Source organism: Geotrypetes seraphini, chromosome 1 (assembly GCF_902459505.1).
Source record: "Geotrypetes seraphini chromosome 1, aGeoSer1.1, whole genome shotgun sequence".
Taxonomy (NCBI): Eukaryota; Metazoa; Chordata; class Amphibia; order Gymnophiona; family Dermophiidae; genus Geotrypetes; species Geotrypetes seraphini.
Window position 1 is genome coordinate 374890187 of NC_047084.1, and position 19203 is coordinate 374909389.

The 19203-nt window shown below is 42.3% G+C and overlaps 1 protein-coding gene across 1 annotated transcript in view; it reads left to right on the forward strand.

Annotated features, from left to right (window-relative positions):
• LOC117346133 (low-density lipoprotein receptor-related protein 2-like) overlaps nt 1-19203 on the forward strand; it is a 266925-nt gene that overhangs the window by 158765 nt on the left and 88957 nt on the right. The gene's annotated exons all lie outside the window — the stretch shown is intronic.

Sequence of the window (19203 nt, forward strand, 5' to 3'; positions counted from 1 at the left end):
ATTTGAATCTTGGAGTTTAACCATAAGGACTGCAAAGTAGATTTCATTATAGGAACATCTGTAAGTTTGTCAATAAATTTAATTGTTTTCCACATGTCCAATAAAATTACGTTATCTTTAGCATAACTAGATATTTTAATACTTAAAATGAGACAGTCATCAGGGACATGATTTTCCACTCAAGATATAACCAGTCCGGCTGATGTTCCAAGAGCTCAGGGAGGATCCAATACATAACTTGATGCATTATATAGGCTTGATGATACCTTTAAAAATTGGGAAAATTTACCCCACCCTCCGCAATTGGTTTTTGTACAGATATTAAAGCAATTCTTGCTTTTTTTTTTTCCCTAGCAAAATAAATTTTGTCAAAATAAGTAAAAGTTTTGTAAAAGGACCCTTGAAAATAAACTGGTAACATATCCATTTGATAACAAATTACCAGCAGCATCATCATTTTGACCAATTGAACTCTCCCCCACCAAGACAAGTGCAAAGGGTTCCATTGATCACACATCTCTGTGACCTTTAATAGAGTTTTTTCATTTATTTTCATCGTTTCCTCCAATGTACTTTTAATAAAAAAAATACCTAAATATTTAATACCATCTTCCAGTTTATTTTGTAACCAGAGAATTTTCCAAATCTATTAATCAGATTCAATAAATTTGGGATGGTAGTTTCAGGATTTCTCAAATGAAGCAAAATATCATCTGCATATGCCGAAACTTTGTATTCCTAACCTGCATAAGGAATACCACTTATATCCCTCGCTTGTTTAATAGCCAATAACAAGGGTTCCAGAACAATATCAAATAGCAAAGGAGATAACGGACACCCCTGTCTAACTCCTCTCTCCAAACTAAATCGCTCAGAAAAAGTATTATTTATGTATAATGTGGCAGAAGGGGAACTATACAAGGTTTGAATCATTTGTATAAATCCAGAACCAATACCAAACCAACACATAGCCTGATACTTGAAAGACCATTCTACTCGATCAAAAGCCTTTTCTGCATCTAATGAAACAGAAAATGCTGGATCCTCCAATTCTTTTGTCAAATTTAGCATATGAAAGGCCAATCTGGTATTATTTGAAGAGTGTCTAAGCAACAAATCCCGTTTGATGAATGCCAATAATATAAGGGAGAGCTTTGGCCAAACGTAAAGCCAATAATTTAGCTAATAATTTCCCATCTACATTAATCAAAGAGATTGGCCTGTAATTAAAAACCAATATGGGATCTTTATTTGGCTTTGGGAGAACAATAGTTAATGATTCTGCCATAGTACCTGTGTTATAACCATTTTTCAGCTGATCTTGATATAAATTTAGTAGATGAGGTAACAATTATCGAAATGATGTATAAAATTCTACCGTATATCCATCACCACCTGGAGCAGATTCAACTCTAAGGGACTTCAATGCAGATTGTATTTCTTTTTGTGAAATGGGTGCTTCTAATTTTTTTTTTTTTCATGCTCGGGAATTTTAGAGCCCTCAATCAATTTTAAGAAATCTAACCCTTCTTTCTCTTTAGTTGTATAATGCTCAGAAGAATACAAGTTTGTATAAAATTTCAAAAACTGTTTTAGTATTTTATTTTGAATTTCCATTTTTCATCCCTAATTAATGTAATATTAATTTTCTGATTTTTTGCTTTTATATAATTAGCCAGCAATCTTCCCGCCTTATTTGAGTTTCCATAATACAAAGCCAAACGAGACATCAACTGTTTCTTAGGTAGCTGAGAAGAAATTTCATTATACCTAAATTTTTGTTTTTAAAAGGGCCTGAAAAATATTTGAATCCCAATTTGACTTCAATTGTAGCTCTAATTTAGTAATATTTTGTTCTAAGATAAGAAATTCTTTATTTAATTGTTTTCTAATATATGAAGAATACAAAATGATGTCCTCTCAAGGTAGCCTTAAAGGCATCCCATAATGTTTCTATATATATTTCTTTTGAAGTATTAATCTGGAAAAAATTAATTTTATTTTCAACTGAAATTCCTCTTTGAATTTAGTCTGCCAGCAATATATTATTGAATCTCCATACATGTCTATCTAGATTACATTCAATCCAAACACCTCAATGATTCGATAAAATAATCAGATCTATGGATTCCCTTGATACCTGCTGAACTAATTTATCTGATACAAATATATAATCAATTCTTGAAAATGATGTATGTACATGAGAGCAAAATTAAAATTCCCAATCATAGAAATGAAGAATCCTCCATAAGAACATAAGAAGTTGCCTCTGCTGGGTCAGACCAGAGGTCCATCGCGCCCAGCAGTCCGCACCCGTGGTGGCCCATCAGGCCCATGACCTGTACGGTGATCTTTGTCTGAACCCTTAAATCCCCCTTGGTCTCTATCTATACTACCTCTATCTGTATCCCTCAATCCCCCTATCTTTCAGGAATTTATCCAATTTTTCTTTAAAACCCCGTAGTGTACTCTGTCCTATCACAACCTCCGGCAGCACGTTCCAGGTGTCCACCACCCTCTGAGTGAAAAAGAATTTCCTAGCATTGGTTCTAAACCTGTCCCCTTTCAGCTTCTCAGAGTGCCCCCTTGTACTTGTGGTCCCCAATAGTCTGAAGAATCTGTCCCTGTCTACCTTCTCGATGCCTTTCATGATCTTGAAAGTCACTATCATGTCTCCTCTGAGTCTCCGCTTTTCCAGGGAGAAGAGCCCCAGCCTTTCTAACCTGTCTTCGTATGGAAGGTTTTCCATACCTTTTATCATTTTCGTCGCTCTTCTCTGGACCCTCTCAAGCATCGCCATGTCCTTCTTGAGGTACAGCGACCAATACTGGACACAGTACTCCAGGTGCGGGCGCACCATCGCCTGATACAGCGGCATGATGACTTCCTTCGTCCTGGTTGTGATACCCTTCTTAATAATACCCAACATTCTATTTGCTTTCTTTGAGGCTGCTGCACATTGTGCCGTTGATTTCATTGTTGTATCCACAAGCACACCCAAGTCCTTTTCCACAAGATTTTGCCAAATTATCCAAACCTAAAGATTTTAAAATTTACTAGGTTTTTATCTAATATCGGATCCATAACCACATTAAAGTCCCCCTGCCAATATTAAATTGGAGTTTGATGATAGTACCAATTTTTGGAGCTTATTAAAGAATTCCATTTGATTCGAATTAGGGGCATATGTTAATCAGCATCAAGGTATCTTTCCCTGTGATCATTTCTACTTGAATCCATCTTCCCAACGGATCCATAGATATCATATCAAATGTCGCTAAACATTTTTTTATGTATCAAGATAGCTACTCCAGCTTTTTTTCCTATAGCTGGGGCAAACAATTTTTAACCCAATCTCCCTCTAATTTTTTTGACTCTTGCCAACAAGTGGGTCTCTTGAATAAAATATATATCCGCATTTTGCCGTTTCAGAAAAGATAATGTGTGTTTTTCCTTTTTATGGGGTGATTGAGCCCATTGACATTGAGTGAATATATTTTAAAAGATATACCTTTTTCATAGGAACCAACAAAAAAAACCCTAAAATAAACCTCATCCAACTTATATCATTAATACTAATACACATCCATTTCCCCCCCTTTATAAACAATCCCCCTATACTGTCACACCTACCCAGCTCCTGTTCACGGCAGCGAGCTAAAACACTGTGATTGTCCCTGTCCATACGTGTACCCTTTTAACCAGGGTACCCTTCAGGCCTTCTTAGGCCTAAGGTATAATATCAGATTACCTGACCTTACCAAAAGAAAACAGGCAAGGGAAAAGAAACTCTCGCACCTCATAATCCAGGATAGCCGAATAATCAAATTGAGTTTATTCCTATGGCTCTGGATTGTTCTGTACAATTGCTCTGTAATAATTCTCACATAGATTTGAAAGAAACATAAACTTTGGGTTAAGTTAACCACTCTGGCTTTGTGCAAACCAGTCTGACTCTAAATGTCCAAAACAAAAATAAAATGCACAATAAATCTTTAAGGCTGGACTCTAATCTTTGTAATATAGTCCTCTTCACCAGCCAATTGTGTGACAAGTATGGCACTAACCACAGTTCTTTCTCCAGGTCAAATAAAGCTTTTACAAAAGCAGGAAAAAAAAAAACAAACAGGTCAAAAGAACACAGTTAACTTTGCAGCCCTGCCACGGAGTGACTGCAGAAAAGGAACTCTCCTTAAAGAAGCTCCCCTGTGCTGGACATTTCAGAGAAATGTTATCTCCCTTAATTACTCCCCAGCTGAGCTGAGAGGAAACAAACAAATGATCCGTGCTGCAGTGGAATTTCACAGTTCAATTATCAGTGCTTTTGAAGATAGCTTTTCTATTCTCCCCCAGCGTTTGGCATACAAACACTTTCATTCAAACCATTAAGCAGAACACACAGCAAAAAATAACTGGTGAGAAAAAAACCCAAGAAGTCATTCATTTTCCACCTTTGTTCAGGCTGTGTCCATTGCCTCTAGGCATTCCCTAGGCATAGGAGACACACCAATATCCATTGGTTCACAGCTGGGCAACTGTCTCTCCGTTCCAGCCTCAAGCACTCCTGAGACATCCACCATGTCCCAGTCTTGGTTCAGCTCATTAGCATTCAGTTGAGGAGAAGAGTGTTCTCCACCGAGCTCACCCTGAAGCCTCCTCGGCTCCTCCTCTTAACTCTCTCTCAGCTGCTCTGTTTTAACCCCCTCTAATTTGCCCCTCCATGCTCTGAAGAGGGGGAAGGGAGAGGAATCTCTCTGCAGCTGTGCCTGTCCAGTATAATGTGTTGTAACCCCACATTATACTGGAAACTTAACTTTTTCCCAACACAGCAGCGCAAGGTAGCGCGATCCCTAATAAGTAGAGTGGGGGGGGGGGGTTCGCCCACACCCCTTGTCAGAGCCCTTTAAAAGAAGGTTTTCCTGCGGCATGCTGAAGTCTTGCGCTGAATTGTCGGCGCGCGTTTATCGCACACTTTTGTCCCGTCACCGGTTTCACACAGTATATAGTAAGTGTATCTGTGCAAAACATATTTGCATTGTTTTCACAACTTGATAATTCATAGTAAGCCCCGAGTCCAATGTTACTCCCAGGACTGTCATGGACTCTTACCAATAGTACCTCATCCATTACTTTTAAGTTTTTGGCCAATTAACGTGGTCTGGTTTCCCCACAAACATTACCTCAGTCTTGTCTACATTCAATCTTAAACCCTGCTTCTCCATCTATCCAGTAATTTCACTCGTATAATTACTCAGCAACTTTTCTAACCCATCCCCCCCATACACACAGAGGAAAGAAAAAAAAATGATATCCACATATATGGTATTTGATTCCTAAAGATTGAAACAACTGACCAATGGTGGCCATATAGATATTAAATAGTAGCGCGGAAAGCGCCAAACCTTGAACTCCACTCCTCACCTGAAAATTACTCAATCTTAGTCCCATTCCTTACTTGAAAAGTATGGTCTATCAAATATGAATTTAACTATTTAAAGACAGTACCACCCACTCCAAGATCTTTCAATCTCTGCAACAATTTCTGAAGATCTACAGAATCAAAGGCTCCTGATATATCCAAGGATATCAAGCGGAAAGTTACCTGTTGATCCATCCCTAAATGCAAAATGTCTAATAGCGATGTCAATAATGGGTAAATGAGGCACACTTCACTAGTGCTAATTGAGCAGACATGGTTTTGGGATGGAGAGAAGGCCTGGACTGTTCCATGGAGAATTCTAGTAATCAAAACTCACATTAGTTACCCATAACATATAACATAACATAATGAATTTCTAGACCGCATAACCCTTAGTTCAATGCAGTTAACAAGATTATGCTTTGAGGAAATACAAAGATAATATAATGTACAAAGAATTAACTAGCCAAAAATTTGGAGAAAAGGATGTTGATCTGGTAAGTAATGGATAAAAATTTTTGTCGAAATAAGCTATTTTGGTAGGAAAGATAGTGTCCATAATGTTTCTACCCAGCAGCATTAAGAATTTTGTATGTCCCACATATAAGATTTGTACAGCAAAAGTTAAATTTTGTTGGCTATTTCCAGTATGTGAGCTCTCACTAGAGAATGACACCAGGAGACATTTTTCCCCATTCCTGCAGAAACTCATTTTCCCGTCCCACCCAGTTTTTCCTGTCCCTGCCCTATTCCTGCAAACTGTCCTCATCTGCACAAGCCTCAAACACTTTAAAATCATAAGCGTTCATGATTTGTGCAGTAAGGCAGAGCTTAGAGGGGTGGTGCAGGAATAAAGACAAGTAGCAACTTGCGGAGACTGGGAAAACTTGTTCCTATGTCATTTTCTAGTTCTCACGTCCAAGTTAGACTTTGGTTGAAAATTTAGGAGCCCAGCTTTTTTAGAAACAGACGTTACATATTTACGGGGGTGCTAAACTCAAGTTGAAATTGTCCAGAAAGGGTATAAGAACATAAGAATGAGTGTCCAAACTGGGATACACTAAAGGTCCATCAAGCCCAGCATCCTGTTTCCAGCAGTGGCCAACCCAGATATCAAGTAGTAAAACAGATTTTATGCTGCTTATCATAGGAATAAGCTGTGGATTTACAAAGGCCATCTCAATAATAATCTATGGACTTCTATTAAGGGAAATTATCAAACTTTTTTTTTTTTTTTTTAAACCTTCTAAGCTAACTGGTTTCACCACATTCCCCAGACACAAATTCAAGAGTTTAATTATATATTGTGTGAAGAAATATATTCTCTAGTCTGTTTTAAATCTGCTTAGTAGCTTCCTTGCATGCCACCTAGTCCTGGGTTTGGTATTTTGTTTTTTTTTTGGGGGGGGTTTGTTTTTTTAAGAGTAAACAAGCAATTCACATCTACCCTTTTCACTCCACTCCGTATTTTATAGACCTGTATCATCACCCCTGAGCTGTCTCTTCTCCAAGCTGAAGAGTTCTAGCTACTTTATGCTTTTCCTTTTATAGGGAAGCTTCCAAGTTCTATTAAAATTTGTTATTCCACTTATCCATTCTTTTTTTTATAAATTTATTGGTTACAACATAACTTCAGGCAATAAATGATTTCACGAAAAGTACATCAAACTAAAAAGATGATCTTATCAAGTCCACATTATTATGGGAGCTGATTGTCCTGTAGGAGTCACCAAGAAATCAAAGAAAAAGAAAAACAAACAATATACCAAAATCTAAGTCAGGCAAATGAACATTCTATATTCATTTGATCTCAACCTCTGCATTAGTTACAGGTAATATGCCTACTTCAGGTTTATCTTGCAGAAAAATTTCCAAATGAACTGGATCAACAAAAATATCTAGTATTCTGATGTCACTAAACACTTACATGGGAACTTAAGAAAAAATAAACTCCCATAGCCAAGTCTTGAGTTGTAGGAACTGTTTTCTCCTGTATTGTATCTGTTTATTGACATCTGGAAAGATATTTATCTGTTGGCCACAGAACAAGGCATTTTTATTTATAAAATATAGTTTAAGAATGGCTTGTTTTTCTATTTCAGTCCTAAAGATGACCAACAATGTTGCTCTTTTGGTTATAAAATATTTAAGAACATAAGAATTGCCGCTGCTGGGTCAGACCACTGGTCCATTGTGCCCAGCAGTCCGCTCACGCAGCGGCCCCCAGGTCAAAGACTCTAAAATGAGTCCAGCCTCACCTGTGTACATCCCAGTTTAGCAGGAACTTGTCCAGCTTGTCCAGCTTAGTCTTGAAACTCCAGAAGAGCGTTCCAACTCTCCACCATTCTCTGTGTGAAGAACTTCCTTCCGTTTGTACAGAATCTATCCCCTTTCAACTTTAGAGAGTGCCCTCTTGTTCTCCCTACCTTGGAGAGTGAACAGTGTCTATCTACTAAGTCTATTTCCTTCAGTATTTTAAATGTTTCGATCATGTCTCCTCTGTCTCCTCTTTTCAAGGGATAATAGGCCCAGTTTCTCTAATCTCTCACTGTACGGCAACTCCTCCAGCCCCCTTAACCATTTTAGTTGCTCTTCTCTGGACCCTTTTGAGTAGTACCGTGTCTTTCTTCATGTGCGGCGACGCAGTACTCCAGGTGAGGACACATCATGGCCCAGGACAACAGTATGATAACCTTCTCCGATCTGATCATGATACCCCCTTCTTTATCATTCCTAGCATTCTGTTTGCCCTTTTTGCCGCCACAGCACATTGTGCAGATGGCTTCATTGACTTGTCGATCAGAACTCCCAAGTCTCTTTCCTGGGAGGTCTCTCCACATACCGCCCCGGACATCCTGTATTCATGCATGAGATTTTTGTTACTGACATGCATCACTTTGCACTTATCCACATTGAACCTTATTTGCCATGTCGCTGCCCATTTCTCGAGCTTGATTATGTCACTTTGTAAATCTTCGCAATCCTCCCTGTGTCTTCACTACTCTTAATAACTTTGTATCGTCCGCAAACTTAATCACCTCGCTCGTCGTACCAATGTCCAGATCATTTATAAAGATGTTGAAGAGCATGGGTCCAAGCACTGAGCCCTGTGGCATCCCGCTAGTAACACTCTTCCAGTCTGAGTATTGTCCACTTACCCCCACTCTGTTTCCTATGTTCCAGCCAGTTTTCAATCCGTGGAAGTATTTCACCCTCTATTCCATGGCTCGCAATTTTCTGAAGTAGCCGTTCATGTGGAACCATCGAGTTCCCCAATGAATATGCATTGAAAGCAGTGCATGCAAATAGATCTCATGCATATTCATTGGGGAAATCCTGAAAGCCTGACTGGATTCCAGCCCTCGAGGACTGGAGTTGCCCACCCCTGACCTAGGGGATATACTCGCTTGTTCCCTACTCAAAAGGAGTTAAAAATCAGTTTAATTTTTACTATAATCTTCATTCAGCTCAGAGTATCGTAAAGGAAGGAGGAAAGTCTCTCAGACTCCAGCCTTCCACTGCTCATTAGCTTTCAAGCAGGCTGTAATAGTGAGCTACCTCATTGGCTCAAAAACCTCCTCCTAATGATTCTCTATTAGTTGTTGGGTTTTTTTTTTTTAAACCAATTAAACCATCAGAGTGTAACATTTTTTTACCTAATCAAGGAAATGGTGATTTTAATCTGGGAATGACTAATGTGATTTTTAGATCTTGGGGAAAATAAGGGGGTTCATTTTATTGCACAGATTATGGATGAGACGGGGAAGATAAAGAGGTTTCCAGAGCTTTCATTAAAAGGAGGAAGTGGACCAGGGTCGTCATATGGATATATGCAATTAGAACATTATGTTAGTCAAATTGGGTCTTTCTTGTGGTGTTCGTGAAAGGCTTCTTGGTTTTTATTTATTTAAATCGATGTAAGGATGTCCCAATCTCTGTATCTTTGTTACATAAGTGGTGGTGGAGTTTAATTCCAAATAGAACATATGATAGCATTCTACAGAAATGGTGTGAGTTAGGGATTAAAATATCACTTCATGATTTTAGTCAAGCTATCCATCAATTTGCCTAAAATTAAGGGCTATGTTTGGAGGAAATGTACATAGGGCATATTTCTCACAAGTGCAAGCATTCCATGCGGGATTAGTTAATTCTCCCAATTGTATTAAATGTGATAAAGCTCATGCATTGTGACAATGTCCTCTTAAGTCATTCTGGTCTGCCATCCTATTATATCTAGGTTTATTATGGGATAGTCCATTAGTGGAATCCCCAAGGGGGGTATTTGGTAAAGCTGCTGCTTGTGGGGTATATGGACAAAGTAGATGCATTTTATTATCCCAGGACAAGCAGGCAGCATATTCTTAACGTATGGGTGACGTCACCGACTGAGCCCCGGTACGGACACTTAACTAGAAAGTTCTAGTTGACCGCACCGCGCATGCGCGGGTGCCTTCCCGCTCGACGGAGGAGAGCGTGGCCCCAGTTTCTTCGTTTCCGCGGAGCGAAGAAGACGCATGTGCTTTCAACGGCTGTTGAAATTTTCTACTTTGCCTTCCCGCTCGCGTAATTTTCTTCCTTTTTTGTTTTTTTCCCTTCGGGTTTCTTTTTTGTCTAAAAAAAAAAAGAAAAAAACGGTACCGGTGCCTCCTCTGGACGACCGCATTGCGGCCATACTCCAAACTCAATTACAGGAGCAGCTACAGCAACAACTACAGCACCTGTTGCCAACAATATTGGCCCCGCTCCTTCCGGTACCGGCCAGAGCCTCACACCATACCACCGGAGTCGACTCCATCGGTACCATTAAACACGTCCATGTCGGTGCTCGCGGCGGAACCCATCAACCCTCTCATGCAACACACTCTGATGCCGTTCCTCTCCGACATCGGGACCGAGACCGGCACCGCTCCTCTTCCCCCGGTACCGTCTCCATGCGTTCTGGCAAATCTCTCTCTAAGACTCGCCACGCAGAACCATCCACACCACCGTCCCGTCCTATACACACCGACATCAGGGACCTGGACCTCTGGGAAGAATCCCAACCCGGTACCGACGATGAGGCTTCTTCAACCGACGAGGAGCCCTCCACAATCGATACCGGTTCCAAGCCTGAACAATCCTCGTTCACCAAATTTCTTCGGGAAATGTCAGCGGCTCTCTCTATCCCATTAGAATCTGACTCTAAGGAAGTCACAGGCTTTCTTAGATGCCCTAGACTTCGAGCAACCCTCCAAAGAATTCCTAAAGTTACTCGTCCACGACATCTTACGGGAAACTTTCTACAAGAATTGGGAGAACCCTCTCTTGGTACCGGGGGCCCCTAGAAAACTGGATAGTCTCTACAGGGTCATCCCTATCCCGGGGTTTGACAAACCCCAACTACCCCATGAATCTCTTCTTGTCGAATCCACCTTGAAGAAAATCCAGGGATCCAGTATTTATGCTTCTACCCCTCCTGGCAGAGAGGGCAAAACGATGGATAAATTTGGCAAGCGCCTTTATCAAAATTCAATGCTTGCAAACAGAGCCAATAATTACACCTTTCACTTCTCCTTCTACATGAAGCATCTGGTTCAACAACTCTCTTCATTACAAAAGTATCTTCCTGAACGTAAGGTCCCTCTTTTCCAACAACACATTTCCAGTCTGCTCCAACTCCGCAAATTCATGGTGCGCTCTATTTATGATTCTTTCGAGCTCACCTCTCGAGCTTCGGCAATGGCGGTTGCCATGAGACGTCTGGCCTGGCTGAGAGTTTCCGACCGCGATGTTAACCACCAAGACCGCCTGGCTAACGCACCTTGTCTTGGTGATGAACTTTTCGGAGAGTCCCTAGACTCCACCACCCAGAAACTCTCTGCTCACGAGACCAGGTGGGATACTCTCATCAAACCAAAGAAGACTACTCCGCCTGCTCGCCCCTATAGACAGCAGTCTTCATACCAACGCAGATTCTCAGCCAGACCTCTTCATCCACCTCCGCAACAACCTCGCCGACCTCGTCAGCAACAGCAAACTCAGGCTCGCTCCCAATCTCATCAACCTGCCAAGCCTCTCCCTCAGTCAAAACCTTCTCAGCCCTTTTGACTCCTTTCTCCAGGGCATAGCCAGTCTCTCACCAGCGTTACCTCTTCCTCAACCTATCGGAGGACGCCTGCAACTTTTTCTCAGCTGTTGGGAGGTCATCACGTCAGACCATTGGGTCCTTACTATCATTCGCCACGGCTACTCTCTCAACTTCCAGACTCTTCCACCAGACAATCCTCCCGTAGAGTCTGCTTCTCACTCCTCTCAAATCCTCCTCCTTCTCAAGGAAGTTCAATCCCTCCTTCTTCTCAATGCCATCGAAGAAGTCCCCCAAGACCAAAGGGGTCAGGGATTCTACTCCCGCTACTTCCTGGTACCCAAGAAGACAGGAGACCTACGTCCCATTCTCGATCTCAGGGACCTCAACAAGTGTCTGGTCAAGGAAAAGTTCAGAATGCTCTCCCTGGCCACGCTTTACCCTCTTCTCTCTCAACATGATTGGCTATGTTCCCGAGGCCTACACTCACATTCCAATCAATCAGACTTCACGTCGCTACCTCCGGTTTCAGATACAGCACCATCACTACCAGTACAAAGTGCTACCCTTTGGCCTCGCATCATCGCCCAGGGTGTTCACCAAGTGCCTTATTGTGGTGGCGGCCTTCCTCAGGTCTCACAACCTCCAGGTGTTCCCCTACTTGGACGATTGGTTGGTGAAAGCACCTACGTCTCAGCTTGTGCTACAAGCCACTCAACACACCATCTCTTTCCTCCATCTTCTGGGGTTCGAGATCAACTACCCCAAGTCGCATCTGCTTCCCACACAGCGACTTCAGTTCATTGGAGCAGTTCTCAACACCACTCTGAGGGCGTTTCTCCCCTCCGACCGTCAACAGACCCTGCTCCATCTTTGCCGCCAGGTGCTCCTTCATCACTCCATCCCTGCTCGGCAGATGATGGTCCTCCTGGGCCACATGGCTTCCACGGTCCATGTGCTCCCTCTGGCACGACTCCACCTCAGAACACCTCAGTGGGCTCTAGCCAACCAATGGTCTCAGACCACGGACCTTCTTTCTCATCCCATCTGTGTGACATAGTCTCTTCAGCGATCTCTTCAATGGTGGTTGAACTCCTCCAATCTTTCCAGGGGTCTGCTTTTTCATCTACCCCCTCTCTCCATGGTCATCACCACGGATGCTTCCCCCTACGCATGGGGAGCCCACCTGGGAGAACTTCGCACACAGGGTCTCTGGACCCCTCAGGAAGATCAACATCATATCAACTTCCTGGAACTCAGGGCCATGTTCTATGCACTCAAAGCTTTCCAACACCTTCTCTACCCTCAGGTTCTTCTCCTGTGCACAGACAACCAAGTCGCCATGTATTACATAAACAAGCAAGGCGGCACCGGTTCTCCCCTCCTCTGTCAGGAGGCCATCCGCATCTGGACCTGGGCCACGGCCCGCAATCTCTTCCTCAAGGCTGTCTACATCCAGGGCGAACAGAACTCCCTGGCCGACAATCTCAGCCGCATCCTTCTTCAACCTCACGAGTGGACTCTGGATCCGACCATACTTCACTCCATCTTCGATCGGTGGGGCACTCCTCAGGTGGACCTCTTTGCAGCTCCTCACAACCATCAACTGCCCCTTTTCTGTTCCAGACTCTACTCTCCTCATCGTCTGGCCCCGGATGCATTCCTGCTCAACTGGACGGGTCGGTTTCTCTATGCCTTCCCTCCACTTCCTCTGATGTTGCGGACGTTGTTCAAACTCCGCAGAGACAATGCCACCATGATTCTCATCGCTCCTTGGTGGCCTCGCTAACACTGGTTCTCTCTCCTGCTCCAGCTCAACTCCAGGGAGCCCATTCCTCTTCCTGTGTTTCCTACTCTACTTATGCAGCAGCATCAGTCTCTACTACATCCCAATCTGTCCTCGCTCCACCTGACAGCTTGGTTTCTCTCGGGCTGACCTCTCCACAGAATCTGTCTCAGCCTGTCTGTCGCATTTTGGATGCCTCCAGGAAACCGGCCACCCTCCAATGTTACCATCAGAAGTGGACCAGGTTCTCCTCTTGGTGTCTACTGCATCACCACGATCCCACCTCATTGGCGGTGGAAACTGTACTGGACTATTTGCTCTCTCTTTCAGACGCTGGCCTCAAGTCTACCTCCATCAGAGTCCACCTCAGTGCCATCACTGCGTTCCATGAGCCTATCCTCGGAAAACCTCTTACGGCTCATCCCCTGGTTTCCCGGTTCATGAGAGGCCTCTTCAATGTCAAACCACCTCTGAAGCCTCCTCCAGTCGTCTGGGACCTGAATGTGGTTTTGTCAACCCTCATGAAACCTCCGTTTGAGCCTCTTGCCACTACTTCACTCAAATTTCTGACATTGAAGGTGCTTTTCCTCATTGCCATCACCTCTGCCAGGAGGGTTAGTGAGCTGCATGCACTGGTTGCCGACCCACCTTTCACTGTTTTTCACCATGACAAGGTGGTTCTGCGCACCCATCCTAAGTTCCTTCCCAAGGTGGTCTCGGACTTTCACCTCAACCAGTCCATTGTTTTGCCTGTCTTTTTTTCCCAAACCCCACTCTCATCCTGGGGAACAGGTGCTGCATACGCTGGACTGTAAGCATGCCCTTGCTTACTATCTTGATCGCACCAGGGCTCACCGCTCATCCCCTCAGCTCTTTCTATCTTTTGACCCTAACCGTTTAGGTCACCCTGTCTCTAAACGGACGCTTTCTAACTGGCTTGCTGCCTGCATTGCCTTCTGTTATGCTCGGGCCGGTCTCTCACTGGAAGGTACTGTCACGGCCCACAGAGTCAGAGCTATGGCTGCTTCCGTGGCTTTCCTCCGTTCCACGCCCATTGAGGAAATCTGCAAGGCTGTCACTTGGTCCTCAGTTCACACGTTCACTACTCATTACTGTCTGGATGCCTTCTCCAGACGGGATGGACTCTTCGGCCAATCTGTGTTACAAAATTTATTTTCCTAATGGCCAACCATCCCTCCTCCCCCTCTGTTAGCTTGGAGGTCACCCATACGTTAAGAATATGCTGCCTGCTTGTCCTGGGATAAAGCACAGTTACTTACCGTAACAGGTGTTATCCAGGGACAGCAGGCAGATATTCTTAGGACCCGCCCTCCTCCCCGGGTTGGTTTCTTAGTTGGCTTATCTTAACTGGGGAACACGCTCTCCTCCATCGAGCGGGAAGGCACCCGCGCATGCGCGGTGCGGTCAACTAGAACTTTCTAGTTAAGTGTCCGTACCGGGGCTCCGTCGGTGACGTCACCCATACGTTAAGAATATCTGCCTGCTGTCCCTGGATAACACCTGTTACGGTAAGTAACTGTGCTTTTTAAAGGCATGTATGATTGGTCACAAATGTATTTTGTGATATTGGTTACAGAAAGATCCTCCTAGTTTGACATTGGAGGAACCAACTCAATCGTTTCATTTTATTTGAAGTTAGGGAGGTTTAAGTTTCCTGGACGTACATGTTTCTTTTTGAAAATTTGGACCCCTATATTCAAAATCTTTCCTCTAGAGCACAAAGTGTGATTATTATTTTGCATTGAATCTTTGGAGACATTCATAGCATCACAATACCTGGTAATGTGTCATCTTCCATTCAGGGGGGAACTGGGGGGTGCAGGGGTAAGTTGGGATAGGTCATATAGAAATGTATATTGAAGGAATGATAGAAATATGTATGTAAATATCATAATTTATTATAATTTGATTGATTACTTCAATACAATGTTAATAGGAGGGTGGGGGAGTAGGGAGGTGATATGGGTCATATGGAAATATATTTTGGAGGAATGATAGAAATGTATGAAAATATCATAATTGAGAATCAATTTGAAATAAAAATCTATTTCCATTATATTATAATATATTGTATTTATTTCCTTCAATAAAATGTTATAAATTAAACAAAAAAAAAATCCCAAACTCCTCAGAGCTAAATCCTGTAATCCAAACTATCATAAGCTTTGAAGGGACTAACATCTGTACTCGAGTGACCATAAAATCAATTCCTGCTAGTGTGTTAGAACTGCGATCGGGTGAGTGTTAGCATAAAATGTGCACAAAAGCTTTAAACTACACCACTTATCTCTCTCCCTCGCAATTCAAAAAATCTTCATTCCACACTGCTGTTCAGAGTGGCAAGTCTGCTGAGCCCAAAAGCCGATGATGGCCTGCCAGCGTTTCGCTATACTGCGTCAGGGCAATGAGGCTGCTATCGGCACATAACTCTGTGCTCAAAAGGCTAGCCCCACTATTTACCCTTCTCTATTGAGAATGTTGACCATTTAAACCTACTGTTTTGTCTTTCAACCAGTTCTTAATACTAGGACATTACTTCCTATGCTGTGACTCTAATTTCTTCAGATGTCTTATGAGGTAGTTGTCCATAGTTCATTCACCTCTTCAAAGAAATGCAGTAAATTGGTGAGGTAAGAAAGATTCCCTTGACTAAATCCATGTTGACTTTCTCTCAATTCATGATTATGTATATGTTCTGTCATTTTGTTCTTTAGAATAGTCTCTACCATTTTGCCCAGCACTGACAACACTTTCTGGTCTAACTTACTGCATCACCTCTGGAACCCTTTTTTAAAATTGGTGTCACGTTGGCCACCCTCCAGTCTTCTGGTACTATACTGGATTTTAGAGAAAAATTACTAAACTCTGTAAGTTCACTTTTCAATTCTATCAGCACTCTGGGATGTATGCCATCCAGTCTAGGTGATTTTTTTATTTTTTTTTTTGCCTATCAAAAGGCGGGAGAGGGCAACTGGAGTGCTGGCGAGTGCAGAAAATCACTTGCAGTATGCTCCGACCACCTCTTCCTGTTACTAAAGTCAGGCTACACCAATCAGGAGCTGCTTTGACATACAGCTCTTGATTGGTATAGCCTGACTTTAGTACAGGAAGAAGCAGTCGGAGCATACTGCGAATTAGTGAGTGATTTGCGAACTGTGAATTTGCGGGGGAACACTGTGCTGGAAGCAAACAGTAAAAATTTAGGTACAATCTTTTCAAGGTCCTTGCCTTACTTATTAGTACCTTGCATTTGACTTGCCATTCCTTGTGCTGTTTACAATTTTCAGTTGGATCCTTCACTTTCTGAAGATTTCTTTTTTGGTTCTAATAGCTTTCTTCACCTCACTCTTTAACCATGCTGGTTGCAGTTTGGTCTGCCTTCCTCTTTTTTTAATGCATGGAATATATATCTTTTCTGACCTTCCAGAATGGTATTTTTGAATAACATCTATGTCTGATGTAAGTTTGACCTTTACATCTGCTTTTCTAAGGTTTTTTTTTATTATTTTTTACCATTCTCGTTATCTCCTTATTTAAAGTTATGCTCTTGTATTGGATTTCCTGTGTGAACTTATTCCAGGGATTATATCAAATGTAATCATGTTATGGTCCCCTATCAAGCTGCCCCAGCACCATTACTTCCCACACCAATTCATGCACTCCACCAAGAACTAGGTTTAAAATTGCTTTGCCTCTTGTTGGTTCCATACAGCAGTCCTTGATTTCATCAAGGAATTTTATCTCTCTAGCATGCCATGATCTTATTTGCTCAGTCAGTATCTGGGTAGTTGAAATTGCCCAGTATTACTCAATGTGTTAGCCTTCCTAATTGAGCATCTGTCCATTCATCCTGGTCAGGAAGATAGTTGTACACTCTTATCACTATCCTTTTCTCCCTTATAAATGGCATTTCTATCCATAGGAATTACAAGGCGTTACTGCTCCTGTAGAATTTTCAGTCCATTTGATTAAGCCCAAGATATAATGCTGACTCCACTCTCCATCTAATGCTCAATCCACACTCATGGCAATAGTTTATATCCTGGTATGACAGTGTCCTATTAGTTATCTATCTTCCAGGTCAAAATGCCTATCTTTTCATTTAGTGCAATATATTTTAACTCTCCCATTCTGTTTCTTAGGCTTCTGGCATTTGCATACAAATATCTATTGTTTGTAAATAGACATGATATTTCAATCTGCTCAGCAGCTGGCAGGGATAATTTGCAATCTTTATAATCGGCCTGCTCTGTATTTAAGGACACCTGGTCTACCGTGGTCTGTATTGCAATCTCACTATCAGGATGCTGTCTTCCCTTTGTATGAAAATTTTTTTTGTTCTGAACCATGCTCATTTGAGTGACTGTCAGCTTTCCCCCAGTTTCGAGTTTAAAAACTGCTCTATCTGCTTTTAAATGTTGATGCCAGCAGCCTGGTTCTAACCTGGTTAAGGTGGAGCCCATTTTTGTTGAGTAGTCACTCTTCCCCAGAATTAATTTAAGCAGAAATGCCACAGTAAAGTTTTCCAGATATGTTAGGCCCTGAAGCAGTTGTTTTTGGTGAAAAATGCTGGCTAACATCTGGATTGGGATCACAGGTGTTAAGTTGTATGAATTGTATAAACTTATTTTTGAGAATCTAGATTGTGAGAATGTTATACATCTTAGAGTTCATTTTAAGTATCTACACACATTACATAATATGCAAGCCTGGAGGTTTTTATGCCTGAGGAGACACAAACAAGTCTGAGGACAGGAGTTCCGGTTTGTGCATGGGGGCTTTTCCTCAAACATTATTTCAATTTATTTCTAATTTGCGCTAATATATCAAGTGGAGGAGGGGAATGACTTTAGAACCAGGGGAAGCCCATAATCCAGATGTCATTTTTTTCTAATTTCCAATAAAATGGAAAGGTAGAAGAAAACGTGAATTCTTCTGCATAACTTGTAAAAGCAATTACACAACCTTTTTTTGCCTGCCTTAGTGGGCTGTTCCGATTTTTAGCTGTTGGCAGAGGTGGTGATATAGCTGCTTTACAAATATCCCCTTTTGAGATTTAGCAGTTCAGATAGGCCCCACTTCCCTAAGGCCTACCTGTCCAAGCTCTGGTAATGTAGCAGACAATGACAGGAACAAGGCCCACTTCTGATTTAAAAATGACAACTATGACCTGCTCTGTCTGCTAAACTCTGTGGTTCTCAAGCCAGTCCTCAGGGCACACCCAGCCAGTCAGGTTTTCAGGTTTTCTACAACAAATATGCATGGACTAGTTTTGCATACAAATTTGACCCCCTGCATATTCATTAGATATTCTGAAAAACCAACTGGTTGGTGTTCCCCCAAACCTGGGATGAGAACCACAGCACTAGATCACCAGGGATCCTGACTGATAGGCTTGGGGGGGGGAGGGGATAGGAGATCCCAGAGATCAGATCATAGTGGTGGAGAATGGAGTACACGAACTTAACGCGGCTGTGAACTGGAAATTAATGGAGTGCTGGCAGATATTCTGGAGTGGCACCAACATAGCTAACTGAAGAACTGGGCCATCTACAGTTAGCTATCCAAGCACTGGTACTGAATATTGCTGGCACCTGCAGAACTCCCTGCTCCTGCACACTTTTCAAAATGAGCCAGTTATTGCTGACTTTCAGTCCACTGCTAAATTGTGTCATTGAATACTGGTGGCTGGCCTGAGTGGGGCCTAGTACTTTCCCTTAACTTAGTTTTCAGCTGAAAACTTAAGCACCTAATATCAAACATAGAAGCATAATTTAGGAGTAAGTTTTTAGAGCTCAGCAGCGTTTAAATATTGGGCCTATGCTGATTCTCAGAAAGGTGCTTACATTTATGTCTCAACAAGGGCTGCTGTTGTCAGTTTGGGAAATCCTGTAAATGTGCATATGGTGC